The sequence below is a fragment of the Stenella coeruleoalba genome (assembly GCF_951394435.1).
Source record: "Stenella coeruleoalba genome assembly, chromosome: 16".
In the NCBI taxonomy this organism is placed as follows: Eukaryota; Metazoa; Chordata; class Mammalia; order Artiodactyla; family Delphinidae; genus Stenella; species Stenella coeruleoalba.
The window spans coordinates 49,986,487-50,002,808 of NC_137162.1; the positions used below are offsets into that span (position 1 = coordinate 49,986,487).

The 16,322-nt window shown below is 36.9% G+C and overlaps 1 long non-coding RNA gene across 7 annotated transcripts in view; it reads right to left on the reverse strand.

The window, feature by feature from the left end:
• The window catches only part of LOC307175353, a 638,943-nt gene that overhangs the window by 382,970 nt on the left and 239,651 nt on the right, over positions 1-16,322 (reverse strand). For 6 of the 7 annotated variants that reach the window (XR_013824319.1, XR_013824321.1, XR_013824322.1 and 3 more), the window contains one exon: positions 8,640-8,832. The exons of the other annotated variant lie outside the window; for it this stretch is intronic. This is a non-coding gene — a long non-coding RNA (uncharacterized lncRNA). The remainder of the gene's footprint in view (positions 1-8,639; positions 8,833-16,322) is intronic. 7 annotated transcript variants of the gene reach the window in all.

A 16,322-nucleotide genomic window follows, 5' to 3' on the forward strand; every position in this document is an offset into this window, starting at 1 on the left:
AAATGGTAAGAAAACAGAAATAAACAGGCGAGTATGGCTTAGAAGCCAAAATGAGAAGCTATCTCAGAAAAATAATTAGGAAGGAGATTTTCAGCTCAGAGGTCAAATAAGATGAAAAAAGGTAACAATCAATTGGATTTAAACAAATGTGGGCTGTTGAGGGCCTTAACTACACACTGTTTAATGGATTCATTTTCTAGGTGAGGACAAAAGCATTACCTGACTCATTCTGGCTGCCTCAAGAATTGAGATAACACAAAGTTTTGCCTCAGCTTTGGATTAGCCATTTGTGTGATTTTTTTTTCTTTTTATTTCCTAAAAACATATTTGACTGAGTCAATCATTTCTAGTATTTTGATGTCAAATATTGGATACATTTACATAATTTATAATATGTAAGGTATAAAAGATAACAAATAGCCATAAACTCACCACCTGATTTGAGATATAGAACTTTCCCAATGTTACTGAAGGTTTCTCTCTAAAAATCTGCAATTATGTCCTTCTCTCTTCCACCTAAAGGTAACCCCATTCCTGAATTTTTTAATTTATCATCCTATTTCTTTTCTATATAGCTTTCACACATGTGCATTTAGCTTACTACTTTTTGCTCTTATTTATTTTTTGTATTTTTAACACAAAAGTTTTATTATTCAAAACTAGTTTTCTGAAAGTTTTTTTTCTCTTTTGGAGATTCATCTATATAACACATTTATTTCTCACTGTTATACTATTATAGTATTACAGTATTTCTTCGTATGATCATAAAACTACTTGCTCCATTTTTTTCTCAATTGACATTTATTTACAGTTTTCTGATATTACAAATACCACAAGAGTTTCTCTATGTTATAGAGAATGGTCAGGACATAAGGAAAGGTACATCTTCAGCTTCACTCGGTAATAGCAAACTGCTTTCCAAAGCAGTTTTACCAAATCAACATTCCTCCAACAGTTTCTAAAAATTAGCCTTGCTCCATATTCTTACTAATTCTTTGTATCATTTGATATTAACTTTCGCTATTCAGGGAACTATAAATTGTTATCTTGTATTTAATGTCTTTCCTTGATACTAATAAGTTGGAGTATCTTTCGATATATTTATTGCCATTTGCAATTCCTCTTCTGTAATATGACTATTTGTGTGTTTTGTTCATTATTTTACTCTGTGGATTTCTTTGTCTAAATCTTATTGAGTCTGGGGAGTTCTTTGTATATTCTGGATACTAACAATTTCTTAGCTGTATCTGTGGAAAATAATTTCTCCCAGTTTATAACTTGTATTTCCTCCTTCTTTATGGTCTGATGAGCAGGTCTTTTAATTTTATTGTAGTCAAGTTAATCAGTTTGTGCTTGTTGTGTCTTGATTAAGAAATAATTCTCTACCTCAAAGTCATAGAAATATTTCCTTGTATTTCTTACAAGAAATTTTTTTTTTGCAGGATATAAACCACTCTATATATTTTTTAAAATTTTATTTCATTTAATGGTTTTTTTATAGAGTAGGTTCTTATTAGTTATCTATTTTATACATATTAGTGTATATATGTCAACCCCAATCTCCCAATCCATCCCACCAGCACCCCACCCCCCGTTTTCCCCCCTTGGTGCCCATACGTTTGTTCTCTACATCTGTGTCTCAATTTCTGCCTTGCAAACCAGTTCATGTGGACCATTTTTCTAAGATTCCACATATATGCATTAATATACGATATTTGTTTTTCTCTTTCTGGCTTACTTCACTCTGTATGACAGTCTCTAGGTCCATCCATGTCTCTACAAATGACCCAGTTTCGTTCCTTTTTATGGCTGAGTAATATTCCACTGTATATATGTACCACATCTTCTTTATCCATTCTTCTGTCGATGGGCATTTAGGTTGCTTCCATGACCTGGCTATTGTAAATACTGCTGCAATGAACGTTGGGGAGCATGTGCCTTTTGGAATTATGGTTTCCTCTGGGTATAATATGCCCAGTAGTGGGACTGCTGGGTTATATGGTAATTCTGATTTTAGTTTTTTAAGGAACCTCCATACTGTTCTCCATAGTGGCTATATCAATTTACATTCCCACCAACAGTGCAAAAAGGTTCCCTTTTCTCCATACTCTTCAGCACTTGTTGTTTGCATATTTTCTGATGATGCCCATTGTAACTGGTGTGAGGTGATACCTCATTATAGTTTTGATTTGCATTTCTCTAATAATTAGTGATGTTGAGCAGCTTTTCATGTGCCTCTTGGTCATCTGTATGTCTTCTTTGGGGAGATGACTATTTAGGTCTTCTGTGCATTTTTTGATTGGGTTGTTTGTTTTTTTTAATATTCAGCTGCATGAACTGTTTATATATTTTAGAGATTAATCCTTTCTCTGTTGATTCGTTTGCAAGTATTTTCTCCCATTTTGAGGGTTGTCTTTTCATCTTGTTTATAGTTTCCTTTGCTGTGCAAAAGCTTTTAAGCTTCATTAGGTCCCATTTGTTTATTTTGCTTTCTAATTCCATTAATCTAGGGGGTGGGTCAAAAAAGATCTTGCTGTGATATATGTCAAAGACTGTTCTTGGGCTTCCCTGGTGGCGCAGTGGTTGAGAGTCCACCTGCTGATGCAGGGGACACGGGTTTGTGCCCCGGGTCCAGGAAGATCCCACATGCTGCAGAGCAGCTGGGCCCATGAGCCATGGCCGCTAAGCCTGCGCATCCGGAGCCTGTGCTCCGCAACTGGAGAGGCCTGCGTACCGCAAAAAAAAAAAAAAAAAAAAAAAAACCTGCTCTTCCTATGTTTTCCTCTAAGAGTTTTCTAATATCCAGTCTTACATTTAGGTCTTTAATCCATTTTGAGTTTGTTTTTGTGTATGGTGTTAGGGAGTGTTCTAATTTCATTCTTTTACATGTGGCTCTCTGATATGAGTACTGCTACTCCAGCTTTCTTTTGATTTCCATTTGCGTGGAATACCTTCTTCCATCCCCTCACTTTCAGTCTGTATATGTCCCTACGTATGAAGTGGGTCTCTTGTAGACAGCATATATATGGGTCTTGCTTTTGTATCCATTCAGTCAGTCTGTGTCTTTTGGTTGGAGCATTTAATCCATTCACATTTAAGGTAATTATGAATATGTATGTTCCTATTACCATTACCTTAATTGTTTTGGGTTTGTTTTTGTAAGTTCTTTTCTTCTCTGTGTTTCCTACTTAGAGAAGTTCCTTTAGCATTTGTTGTAGAGTTGGTTTGGTGGTGCTGAATTCTCTTAGCTTTTGCTTGTCTGTAAAGCTTTTGATTTCTCTGTCAAATCTGAATGAGATCCTTGCTGTGTAGAGTAATCTTGGTTGTAGGTTCTTCCCTTTCATCACTTTAAATATATCATGCCACTCCCTTCTGGCTTGTAGAGTTTCTGCTGAGAAATCACCTGTTAACCTTACGGGAGTTCCCTTGTATGTTATTTGTTGTTTTTCCCTTGTTGCTTTTAATAATTTTTCTTTGTCTTTAATTTTTGTCAATTTGATTACTGTGTGTCTTGGCATGTTTCTCCTTGGGTTTATACTGCCTGGGACTCTCTGCACTTCCTGGACTTGGGTGGCTATTTCCTTTCCCATGTTAGGGGAGTTTTCTACTATAACCTCTTCAAATATTTCCTCAGGTCCTTTCTCTCTCTCTTCTCCTTCTGGGACCCCTATAATGTGAATGTTGGTGTGTTTAATGTGGTCCCAGAGGTCTCTTAGGCTGTCTTCAATTCTTTTCAATCTTTTTTCTGTTCCGCAGCAGTGATTTCTACCATTCTGTCTTCCAGGTCACTTATCTGTTCTTCTGCCTCAGCTTTTCTGCTATGGATTCCTTCTAGTGTATTTTTCATTTCAGCTTTTGTATTGTTCATCCCTGTTTGTTTGTTCTTTAATTCTTCTAGGTCTTTATTAAACATTTCTTGCATCTTCTTGATCTTTGCCTCCATTCTTTTTCCTAGGTCCTGGATCATGTTCACTATCATTATTCTGAATTCTTTTTCTGGAAGGTTGCCTATCTCCATTTCATTTAGTTGTTTTTCTGGGGTTTTATCTTGTTCCTTCATCTGGTACACAGTCCTCTGCCTTTTCGTTTTGTCTGTCTTTCTGTGAATGTGGTTTTTGTTCCACAGGCTGCAGGGTTGCAGGTCATCTTGCTTCTGCTGTCTGCCCTCTGGTGGATGAGGCTATCAAGAGGCTTGGGCAAGGTTCCTGATGGGAGGGACTGGTGGTGAGTAGAGCTGGGTGTTGCTCTGGGGGGCAGAGCTCAGTAAAACTTTAATCAGCTTTTCTGCTGATGAGTGGGGCTGAGTTCCCTCCCTGTTGGTTGTTTGGCCTGAGGTGACCCAGCACTGGAGCCTACAGGCTCTTTGGTGGAGCTAATGGCAGACTCTGGGAGGGTTCACACCAAGGAGTACTTCACAGAACTTCTGCTGACTGTGTCCTTGTCCCTGCAGTGAGACACAGCCACCCCCCACCCTGCAGGAGACCCTCCAACACTGGCAGCTAGGTCTGGTTCATTCTCCTATGGGGTCACTGCTCTTTCCCCCATATCCTGATTCACACACTAGTTTGTGTGTAACCTCCACGAGTGGAGTTTCTGTTCCCCCCAGTCCTGCTGAAGTCCTGCCATCAAATACTGCTAGCCTTCAAAGTCTGATTCTCTGGGAATTCCTCCTCCCACTGCCGGACACCCAGGTTGGGAAGGCTGACGTGGGGCTCAGAACTTTCACCAGTGGGTGGACTTCTGTGGAATAATTGTTCTCCAGTTTGTGAGTCACCCACCAAGCGGTTATGGGATTTGATTTTACTGTGACTGCGGCCCTCCTACCACTTCATTGCGGCTTCTCCTTTGTTTTTGGATGTGAGGTGTCTTTTTTGGTGAGTTCCAGTGTCTCCTTGTCGATGATTGTTCAGCAGTTAGCTGTGATCCCAGTGCTCTTGCAAGAGGGAGTGAGCGCACGTCCTTCTACTCCAGCATCTGGAACCAATCCCTCTAAACCCAGGAAATTTTTAAAGTATTTCCTTTTTGACTAAAGTATTCAATTCATCCAGAATTGATTTTTGTGAACTATGTAAGATATGAACCTAATATTATTCTCCATGTATATAATCGACTATTCCAACACAACTGTTTTATATAGTTATCTTTCATAAAAGTCTGCCACACTGGCTCCATCATAGTTTAAGTTTTATCTGTTTCTGGACTCTTAAGTCCTTTTCTATTGTTTTAGTTGTCTATTCCTTAACTAATAATACTAATAGCTTTATAAGAAGTTGTGATATCCAGTAGAGTATTTTCCATCAACTTTCTCTTCCTTTTGAAGTGTGTTTCAATTCTACTTGACATTGTTCTCTTAATAAGTTTAATAATCACCTTGTTAGATTCCAGGAAAAATTCTGTTAGGACTGTTATTGAAATCAAAGGGGTCCTTTGTGTGGGACATGACATTTCTAAATTATTGCGTCTCCCTTTCCCTGAACTTGGTATATTTCATCAATTTTATCTTCTTTAATATAATAAAATTTTATAATTTTCTTAATAGAGGACTTGTGTATTCTTTGTCAGATATATTCTTTGATCCATTACATTTTTGGTTGCTCTTATTAAATTCATCTTTTAAAATAATAACATTTTCTATTCTTTGTGGCTGGCATATAGAAATACTATTTATATGTGGATATAGAATTTATGTGTAGCAAATTTTCAAATAATTCTTATTATTTATAAATATTCACCAATAGAATCTTTAGGGTTAGCTATATTTACTTTATATCCTATGTGAATAATGACAGTTTTCTTCTACTTTTATGAATTTTTCTTCTTTTCTTGTCTTACTGCACTGTCTAGGACCTCCAGAACAAGACTCAAGCTACTTATATTATGTTTCATTTTAAAGAAAATGGTTCTACACTTTCACCTCTGAATATATTATATGCAGTAAGTTGTTGACAGATACCCATTAGCAGATTCAGTTAAGGAAAAACGCAAATGAACTTTTTGGCCAATTCAATACTTCCTGGTTTTCTAGAAATTTTTATTATTCAATGCATATGGACATTATGGATAGATTCTCTGTATCTACTGATGTGTTTTTTCTCCTTTAGTTCTTTAATGAGGTAAAATACAATAATAATGTTCTAATGTAAAATCATTCATGCTTTCCTTGGATAATATCAGACATTATATACTATCTTTCTTATATACTATGGATTAATTTAACAAAAATATTTTTAAATTTTGCATCTATGTTCATGAGTGAGATTGGCCTATAAGTTTCTTTCTTATACCATCTTCATATGGTTTTGTTGTTATTTTTACAAAATAAGATTATATTATCTAGTAAAATTTATATACTATTATAATTGTCTGTTACTTGAGTGTATGTTAGGATTTAAATATAAAATGGTCTTGGTCTTTTTTTCTTCTTGTTGTTGTTGCTGATGTTTGGATGGAGAGATTGTTTTTAGCCACAGGTTTAATTTTGTTGGTTTTTATTTCTTCTTGGTTCAATTTTGATAAATTTTATTTTCTGGTAACTTTGTTTTGATTTTCACATATACAGACAAGTCCCATTTATGCATTACCTTGTTAACTTTTAATCTTTGTTGTACAGTTAGACATGCCCTCTTTTTATTCTTAATATTGCTTTTTCCCCTTTTCTTGTCATTTTTTCTGAGTATTTTTCAAGTGATCTTTTAGAAGAACCAACTTTGCCTTTGCATTACACTTCCTTTTTTCTGTTCTTTTGTCTGTTATTCCCTTCCAAGTTTTTTAAGTTGAACTCTTAGTTTATAGATTTTTAGATTTTTTTTTCCGAATGAGCTTGAATTACCACTTGTCTTCATCCTACAAACGTCAACATTTCGTGGTTTTATTATTTTTCCATTCTAAGCATTTTCTAATATTCATTATGATTTTGTTTGACTTATGTATTGTCTGGAAGTATGTATCTTAAATTTCTGAGCCTGTGGGGCTTTTTCAGTAAAAATTGAGTTTAATTATTGATAGAAAATATGATCTGTATACTAATCATTCTTTTGCATTTGTTAAGACTTGATTAATACCTTAGTTCGTGGACAGTTTTTGTAATTATTACATATGTTTGAAAAGAAATATGTATTTTCTAGTTACTGAGTGCACAGTTCTGTATTTCTCCATTAGACCAAGCTTGATAACTGGGTTGTTTGAATCTCCAATTCTTATTATTCTTGCCCATTTTTTGTCAGTTTGATCTCGTACCACCAGGTTTTATATAATTCCAGGAGAATAATTTACACAGAATAGTGTTCTGAAACTATCTTGGCATCAGAATCACCCGTGAAGTTTTGTTTTGTTTTGTTCTGTTGCGGTATGTGGGCCTCTCACTGTTGTGGCCTTTCCCGTTTGCAGAGCACAGGCTCCGGACGCGCAGGCTCAACGGCCATGGCTCATGGGCCCAGCCACTCCGCAGCATGTGGGATCTTCCCAGACCGGGGCACGAACTCATGTCCCCTGCATCAGCAGGCAGACTCTCAACCACTGCACCACCAGGGAAGCCCCCGTGGAGCTTTTAAAAATGCAAATACTTGTTGCCTGTAAAGATTTAGATTCAATATTTCTGAGGTTAGGAAATGACATTTTTTAGAAGGCCCTATGTGATGTGATAAGCAATCAAGATGAAGCAGCACTGTTTTTTGTTTGTTGGATTTCCCTATATTATATTCCTACTAATGTCTTACATAATAAATTCAGCTATACATTAAGAGCCAGCCCTTTCTTGAATCTGCACAATAGTCAAGAGATCACTAAAAACTTCAAGATAGGTATGGATAACTGATTCCTGATTCTATGTGATTCCTGATTCTATGTGATTTCTGATTCCTGATTCTATGTGATTTCCTGAGAAGACTAGATAAGGGAATTCCTGATTCCTGATTCTATGTGATTTCCTGATTCTATGTGATTTCCTGAGAAGACTAGATAAGGGAAATTTAGTCTAGGAATAACCACTGTAGACAAAACCTAGTTCTGGGTCCTCAGGAGATCCTCTCCACTTATGATGGCTTATTGCTCTTTTTAGATATGTATAGGGAAACACAGGACACACTAGCCTGCCAGGGAATATCAGAAAAGGTTCCTTCAACAAACCCCTTCTGGAAGGGAACTGAGTATAAGTGACCTAGTGTATCTTAAGGACCCGAGGACCAGAAACATTGAAATCACCTGAGAGCTTGTTAGAAATGCAGAATCTTGGGCCCCACCCCAGACTTCTGAACCAAAATCTACCTTTAACAAGATCTCCAGATAATTTGTATGTATATTCAAGCTTAAGATACTTTAGAAATGCAGACAGATTCTGCATCTCTAACAAGCTCCTCAATGATGCCAGTACTGCTGGTACTAGGCACACTTTGAATAGCAAGGGTCTATTTCACAAGGAATATAAACAGAGGGAGGAAACCCTTAAAACCATTCAGGGATGCCCATACCTCCTACTGGCACCAAGGATGCTATGAGGGCTTAGGGTATTTCTGAAACTCAAGGAACACATCCCTCCCCCAATTTAACATAATATGGAAGGGCGCCGAACACTGTCTTTGTCAGGCAACAGAGGCATTCAAATACCCACGAGATAAACACTGGGAACAATTAAAACTTCTCACCTTCTTTGTTGTTTCCTCTATGCAAGACAGTCTGCTCCTGTCTGTATAACTCAAATTCATAAATTCTCCTCTGCAAATTTTCATGGGCAGCCTGTAGACTCCTGCCTTTTCCCGCCTTTCATTTCTATAATTCAGTTGTCTATTATCTTAAGCAGCCACGACTGGGGATGGAATCCACAGAGAACATATTTCACTGTTGAAATGAGCAAGATATTTCCAGTTAGTTTTTAAAGATTTAGTGCTCACACACAGGCAACATTCACATAGAAAACATCTCCGCCTGGTTGATCTCAGGTCTGCCCATTTGGGCCTCATTTCTGAAAGTCAAGCTAGTATGGAGGGGAGGCAGAGCAGAACTTAGACCTTCTTCCAGGCAAGGGCAGAGTGGAAGTGGTTCGTTCAGTGGTCACAGTCATCACATCTTGCCAAAGCTCCCCAGTCACTCTTGGTAGAGACAAAGCTCATCTGTCATAGATTCTTCAGGAAGGGCTCTGAGTACAGTATCCCCTGAGTTTTTGAATACACTCATCCCTTGGTATCCACAGGTCCTGGAACAAACCCCCATGGATACCAAATTCTACGGATGCTCAAGCACCTTCTATAAAATGGCATAGTATTTGCAAATACTACATAGTCTATGCACATCTTCCCATATACTTTAAATTATCTCTAGATTACTTAAAATACCTAATACAATGTATGTGCTATATAAATAGTTACCGGTATGCCACAAATTCAAGTTTTGGTTTTTGGAACATTTTGGATTTTTTTTTCTTCCAAATATTTTTGATCCTCGATTGAATCCACAGATGCAGAACCAGCACATAGGGAGGGCCAACTGTATTAAAACTGTTTTTTGTAATTCTGATATATGAAGAACAGTTTGTCTGGACATAAAGTCCTTGGCTATTACTTTTTTTCCTTGAGTTGTTTAAAAATGATGCTCCTCTTTGTTTTTGCTTTGTAGGTTGATGGAAAGAAGTTTGATGCCACACTGTTTCTCTTTCCTTTGTCAGCTATATGATTTTTTTGCCTGGAGGCCAGAGGTTTTTTTTTTTTTCTTTATTTTTAAAGATTAAAAGTTTCACCAGGATATGTGCCAGAGCTGTTGGTTACTGGTCAATTTTCCAAACTTACAGTGTAACATTTTGATATACAGATATAGATCATTTTTTTATTTACAGATTTTTTTTGGATTACAATTTTAGGTATTGGTTTCATTCTATATTTTGTTTTTCTTCTTCAGAGATTCCAATAATAGGTGTTCTGGATCTTCTTTACCTATCTTTTATAACTTGTTTTTCAGATTCTTCTACCCTCTTTCTTAATTGTATTTACTTCTTTTTTTTTCTGTTTTATTACTTCAGTCCACTATCCTTTAGGCACCTATAATTTCGTCTTCATTCATCCGATTATTTGTCCTTTTACTTCAAATTCTTTCCTGATTTGATCACATGTCATTTCATCTTGTTCTTTTAATTTTTTTGGTTCATTTCTCTTGGGAGTTTTTATTTTTGAATCAAAGTTGTAAATTTTGAATCAAGGTGTTCTTTATTTGCAAGTTTTTTTTAGTAGTATTTAATTCCTACCATTTTCCTGTTTCATTTTCATTTTAGGCAAATGTTTTCATTAGCTAAATAAGTTGATTCTTATTTTCAATTTCTATTTAGAGTTGTTTTGTGTGGCCCTTTAATTTTGATTTGATTTCCTTTAATTTTAAAATGTCTTCCATTTTTCTAGATTAGCAGTTGATTTCCTTTAATTTTAAAATGTCTTCTATTTTTCCAGATTAGCAGTTGACCTCCTTCTACGTAGGAAGGTTAAAACTTTTGGATTAGTCTGCTGGGTTTCTTAGTTGAACAGTATCCTTCTCTCTTGCTACAGAGAGTACAATTTACTTGGGGATAGAATCATAAATGGAGAAAGTTGGAGTATCTTCCAATTCATCAGTCCTCTTTTGTTTGTATAGTATTGTTTATTTCTTCTACCTGCTTCCTTCCTCATCTTTGCCACGAAGCCACCCAGAGACGCCCATCCTTTTCAAGACAACTGCAGAAATGGAGCCTTCCCTGGACTGCTGCTCTAGTTTTGCACATTTTTGAGTCTGTTTATTTCAAGTCTTCAGTAACTGTGTTCCAACTTAAGAGGACTCGAACCTGTTCTGGTATTTTCCCACTTTGTTTAGTCTCTCCCCAACTGTCCACACTGACTTGCACTCCAGAGCAAGATCTGCTGTGGGTGTTTATTTCCCCATTTACATTTACCTTTAATTCTAGCTCTGGATTGCATTTTAAAATAATTCATGGGTCAAAGGAGACATCAGAATGGGAAATTAGTATTTTGAACTGAATGATTATGAAAATACAACATATCAAAAGTTATTGGAATGCAACTAAGGCAGTATCGAAGGGGACATTTACACCACTAAATACTGATATTTTAGAAAGAAGAAAATTTTCAGTTCAATGACCACGGCTTATCTCTTAACAAATTAGAAAAAAAAAAAAGAACAAATAAAGACAAAGTAAGCACAAGAAAGGAAACAGTAAAAATTAGATTGAAATTGATGAAATAGAACAGAAGAACAATAGAGAAAAATCAATGAAACCACATCCAGAATATATAAAGAAGTCTAAAACAATAAAAAATAATTTTAAAAATTCAAAATGGATGAAACATTTGAATGGATATATCACCAAAAAAGATACATGATGGTAAATAAGTGCATACGCATCAGTCAAAGGCTATTAGCTGAACATCATTACACATTAGGGAAATGCAAATTAAAACTACAAATAGAACTACCATATGACCCAGCAATCCCACTACTGGGCATACACCCTGAGAAAATCAGAATTCAAAAGGAGTCACGTACCAGAATGTTCATTGCAGCTCTATTTACAATAGCCAGGAGATGGAAACAACCTAAGTGCCCATCATCGGATGAATGGATAAAGAAGATGTGGCACATATATACAATGGAATATTACTCAGCCATAAAAGGAAACGAAATTGAACTATTTGTAATGAGGTGGATAGACCTAGAGTCTGTCATACAGAGTGAAGTAAGTCAGAAAGAAAAAGACAAATACCGTATGCTAACAAATATATATGGAATTTAAGAAAAAAAAAAATGTCATGAAGAACCTAGGGGTAAGACAGGAATAAAGACACAGACCTACTGGAGAACGGACTTGAGGATATGGGGAAGGGGAAGGGTGAGCTGTGACAGGGCAAGAGAGAGGCATGGACATATATACACTAACAAACGTAAGGTAGATAGCTAGTGGGAAGCAGCCGCATGACACAGGGATATCGGCTGGGTGCTTTGTGACCGCCTGGAGGGGTGGGATAGGGAGGGTGGGAGGGAGGGAGACGCAAAAGGGAAGAGATATGGGAACATATGTATATGTATAACTGATTCACTTTGTTATAAAGCAGAAACTAACACACCATTGTAAAGCAATTATACCCCAATAAAGATGTTAAAAAAAAAAGAAAAACACAATGAGATTCCACTATCCACTATTAGAAACTTGAAAATTAAAAGAGTGGCCATACCAATCCCTTCAAGGATGTGGAGCAAGTGGAACTCTCATCCACTGCTGAAAGGAATGAAAAATGATACAAACACTGTAAAACAGTCTGACAGTTTTATAAAAAGTTAAAAATACATCTACTATATGATGCAGCCATTCCACTCCTAAGTGTGTACCCAAGAGAAATTAAAGCATATGCCCATTTAAAGATCTGTTCATTAACGTTAGTAATAGTTTTGTTTGTAGTAGCCACTGACGGAAAACAACACAAATGTCCATCAACAAGATAAAGAAATTGCTGTATGTCCATATGATGGAACACTGCTCAACAATAAAAATGGGAGAAAAAACTACTAATACATACAACATGTTTGAATCTCAAAACAATGACAGTGAGTGAAAGAAGCCAGACAAGAAAGAGTGCATTCTATATGATTCCATTTGTATTGAATTCCAGAAAATGCAGACTAATTTACAATAACAGGAAGCAGATCAGTGATTGCCTGGGGATGGAGGGTTAGAGAGCTGGAGGGTACAATTACGAATAGCCACAAAGTAATTTTTGAGGGTGATGGATATGTTCATTATCTTGATGGCAAAATGGTTTCTCGACGGTTTCATGGATGTACACATCTGTTAAACTTATCAAATGATATACTCTTTATATGTGCAGTTTATTATAAATCAACTCACCTCAATAAAGCCACTGAAAAGTTTGAAAATGTAGTACCACTCACACTGATGTTGTAAATATAAATAAAAGAGGTGACTTAAGTGGGGACATAACTCTGTGTGCTGGGACAAGTGAATCTGTACCTACAGTGATGTAGCATAAGTACCTAAAAAATATGACCAGAAAATACAATAATGAATATCTGAAAATGGGGATTGATGGAACCAACCACTTTATTAATTCCTAGTCCTTAGTGTGCTGTTCTACCTCTGGAAATAGGTTTTGGATTTGTGGGTAGTAAACACACATACATACCCCCATACACCACACAAATTCCTAACTTTTTTTGACAAAGGATACAGACCTTAACAGAAGCGTGACGCATGGCAGGGGCCCAGGCAGAAACAGGCCCAGCCTGTCATTTTGGGCTCTTCTCTTGTTCCTGGGGCCCAAGTCTCCAGTGAACCCTGCAAGTCAGGTAGGACCCAGCCAGAAGTACAAGAAAGCCAATTTTTTCTTTTTTCTTTTTTTTTCTGTGGACATTACCAATCTGGACAAATATACACTTAGAAACTTTTCCCTTTTTTGAAGGGAATGTTTACAAATACGACACTCTCCTGGTTCATGGACCAAAATTAAGCAAGGCTCACGATTGCAAGGCCACATCCCCATCATCGACAGAAAGAGGAATCGTGCCAGCTGTCCCTGGCACTGCCTTCCTCCTGCTCCCCCGGAGCCCAGAAAAACCATGCTGCTACTGTAAGAAAACCTTAGCTAGTAGTGACATGAAGTCATCAAAGCTTGTGGTTCATTTTCAAAGATGCAATGTCTTTCTGGAAAAATTAATAAAAATAATGTTAGTGTCCCCAAATTAATTCACTCACTTAAGTTATGTAAGAGACCAAGAGAGGCATTTTTCAAAGCTGCATTTCACACAAGGAAAAAAGGTACAAGCTACACTATCTATTGATAAAACTCTTGTGATTCACACAGAACTAATGCCAAGTATTCTGCTCAGAACAGGCTTTGGTGAATTCTCTGTAGCAAATAACACCATGTATGAAAGTAGACATGTTTCTTTACTATTGGATGAAACTGCTGACTTGCAAAGAATGAATCAGTTCTTGGCATACATGTGTAGTATTTATCAAGGAGGAATGATAAACATTTATGCTCTTTTGAAGAGAGAGTTGTTTCAGTAAAGTGACTATTTTTGGAGGTACAATTATGGCTAGAAAAGCTGTCGTGGAATTAGTATTGTGGAATTCAAAAATACAAGTCTTCCTTCCTTAAAAAAATTAGAAAATAAAGTGATGAACCCCCCCCATCTCTGATCAAAAAAAAAAAATGAAATTTTAAAAAGCGAGTTTCCCTTTTAAGCAGAAAACCGGCTTCTATAGCAGGGAAACTGTAAGGGGTCTAAAGTACTTTGCTTGTTCAGGCCTCATGTTATAAATTGTTTTTCTTTGCTAAGAAAAACTAAAAATTCAGAATATTCATGATCCAGGAAGCTAAGCAAAAACCTATCTGTGAACTAATCAGGTTGACACAAATGTGTAAGACTCAAATGTGATTCTGTTCGTAAGTGACAAATTCCCCAGGTTGTGTTTTCCTGTCATTCAATATAAAGAGGTAAGTATTTTCTTGTCAGTTTTACTAATTAAGGCTGTTACATCTACAGCACAATCTTTATCCTCCGGTCTTGAGAGAATTGCAAGGAATCACAGAAATGTTTTCATGGGAAAAGAAGAATGTGAGCTCAGGAGAGCCTGTTCCCTTTATCTCCCCTACAATTCATACTGCAAAGCCATCACCAGTGTATTTTTCTGTCTTTCTTTACTCCAAAGGGTATATAAAGAGTGAGAGCAGATTCTGGTTTAGAGAAGAGCTATCAGAATCAATTATCTTCCTTTTATCAAAGAGTTAAAAAAATAATTAAGAACACTCCTGACAGCATCAAACCTAAATAAACTAGAAAGCAGGGTTTAGGGTTTGAAATCCCCGCTGAAGTGCCGACGAGATACGCTGGCTCATGCAAGCATTTGCAATTAAACATCAATCCCCACTTTTCTATATTCTTAGAGATGAGTTGGGGTTTGTATTATTTCCTGATCTTGATTATTTATTGAAGAAAATATGGATTTGATCATTCCAACCCCTGAGCGAATGTCTTTTTAGCATTCTATATGAAGAAATGGGAAAGATACATGATTCTCTTTTCCAAGGAGAAAGATGCACACACGTCTTCAAAATGAAAGATGTGATAAGAGCCGTTTTTTCGTGGTACTGATAATGCCAGCAAAGACGACTGCTGTGACTTTAGGTGCCTGACTCAACTGGCATATCTCAGCGCTAGAGTCAGTTATCTCCAACACTCTGAACCTAGCACGTCAGGGCTGAAATAGCTTATGTTTAATGAGAAGAATGACATGCCGGGGAATTCCTAAGAAAATCAAAGCGTGGTGCAAGCCGCTTGATCAGCAAGTCTGACTCTCCCTAAAATATCTGAGTATCCCTTTTTTTTCAGAGGGGGAAACACCTAATGATGTCAATTTAAAAAATTACATCTAAATTCTATGGTATTATATGACAAAATACATTCTAGAGTTGAGTAAAAGCAACGAGTGGGTTAAGAATTCACTGACCACTCCTTTTCCAAATGAAAACCCGGAACCTCCCAGTATTTGAAAGCGCTTATTAAGAAGGCACAGGATTGCGGGATTCATTCATTCAACCAACTTATTGAGCCCCCACCATCTACCAGATCCATTTCAAGGCACTTGTGATACAACGGTGAACAAACAAATAAAAAACCCTACCCACATTCACCTTTCTTTCTGGTGTGTAGGTGGGAGGGGAGGATGGAGGGAAGACAAACAGCAAACAGTGAAAAACATAGTACATTGGAAGGTGATAATATCTGTGATGAAGATAAAAAAAGCTGAGTAAGTTTACTACCTACTTAGGACCAGGAACGCCTGTCAAAGGAGGGTGGTGGGGAGGGTGGATGCAGGTTGCAATATGCAGATGGCCAACAGGCACATGAAAAGATGCTCAACATCACTAATCATTAAGGAAATGCAAATCAAAACCACAATGAGGTATCACCTCACACCTGCCAGAATGGCTATCATCAAAAAGAACACAAATAACAAATGTTGGCGAGGATGTGGAGAAAAGGGAACCCTCTTGCACTGTTGGTGGGAATGTAAATTGGTGCAGCCACTGTGGAAAACAGTATAGAGGTTTCTCAAAAAACTAAAAATAGAACTACCATACGATCCAGAAATTCCACTGCTGGGTATATATCCGAAAAAAACAATAACACTAATTCATGCACCCCAATGTTCATAGCAGCGTTATTTACAATTGCCAAGATACTGAAGCAACCTAAGTGCCATCAAGAGGTGAATGGACAAAGAAGATGTGGCGCGTACACAATGGAATACTACTCAGTCATAAAAAGAATGA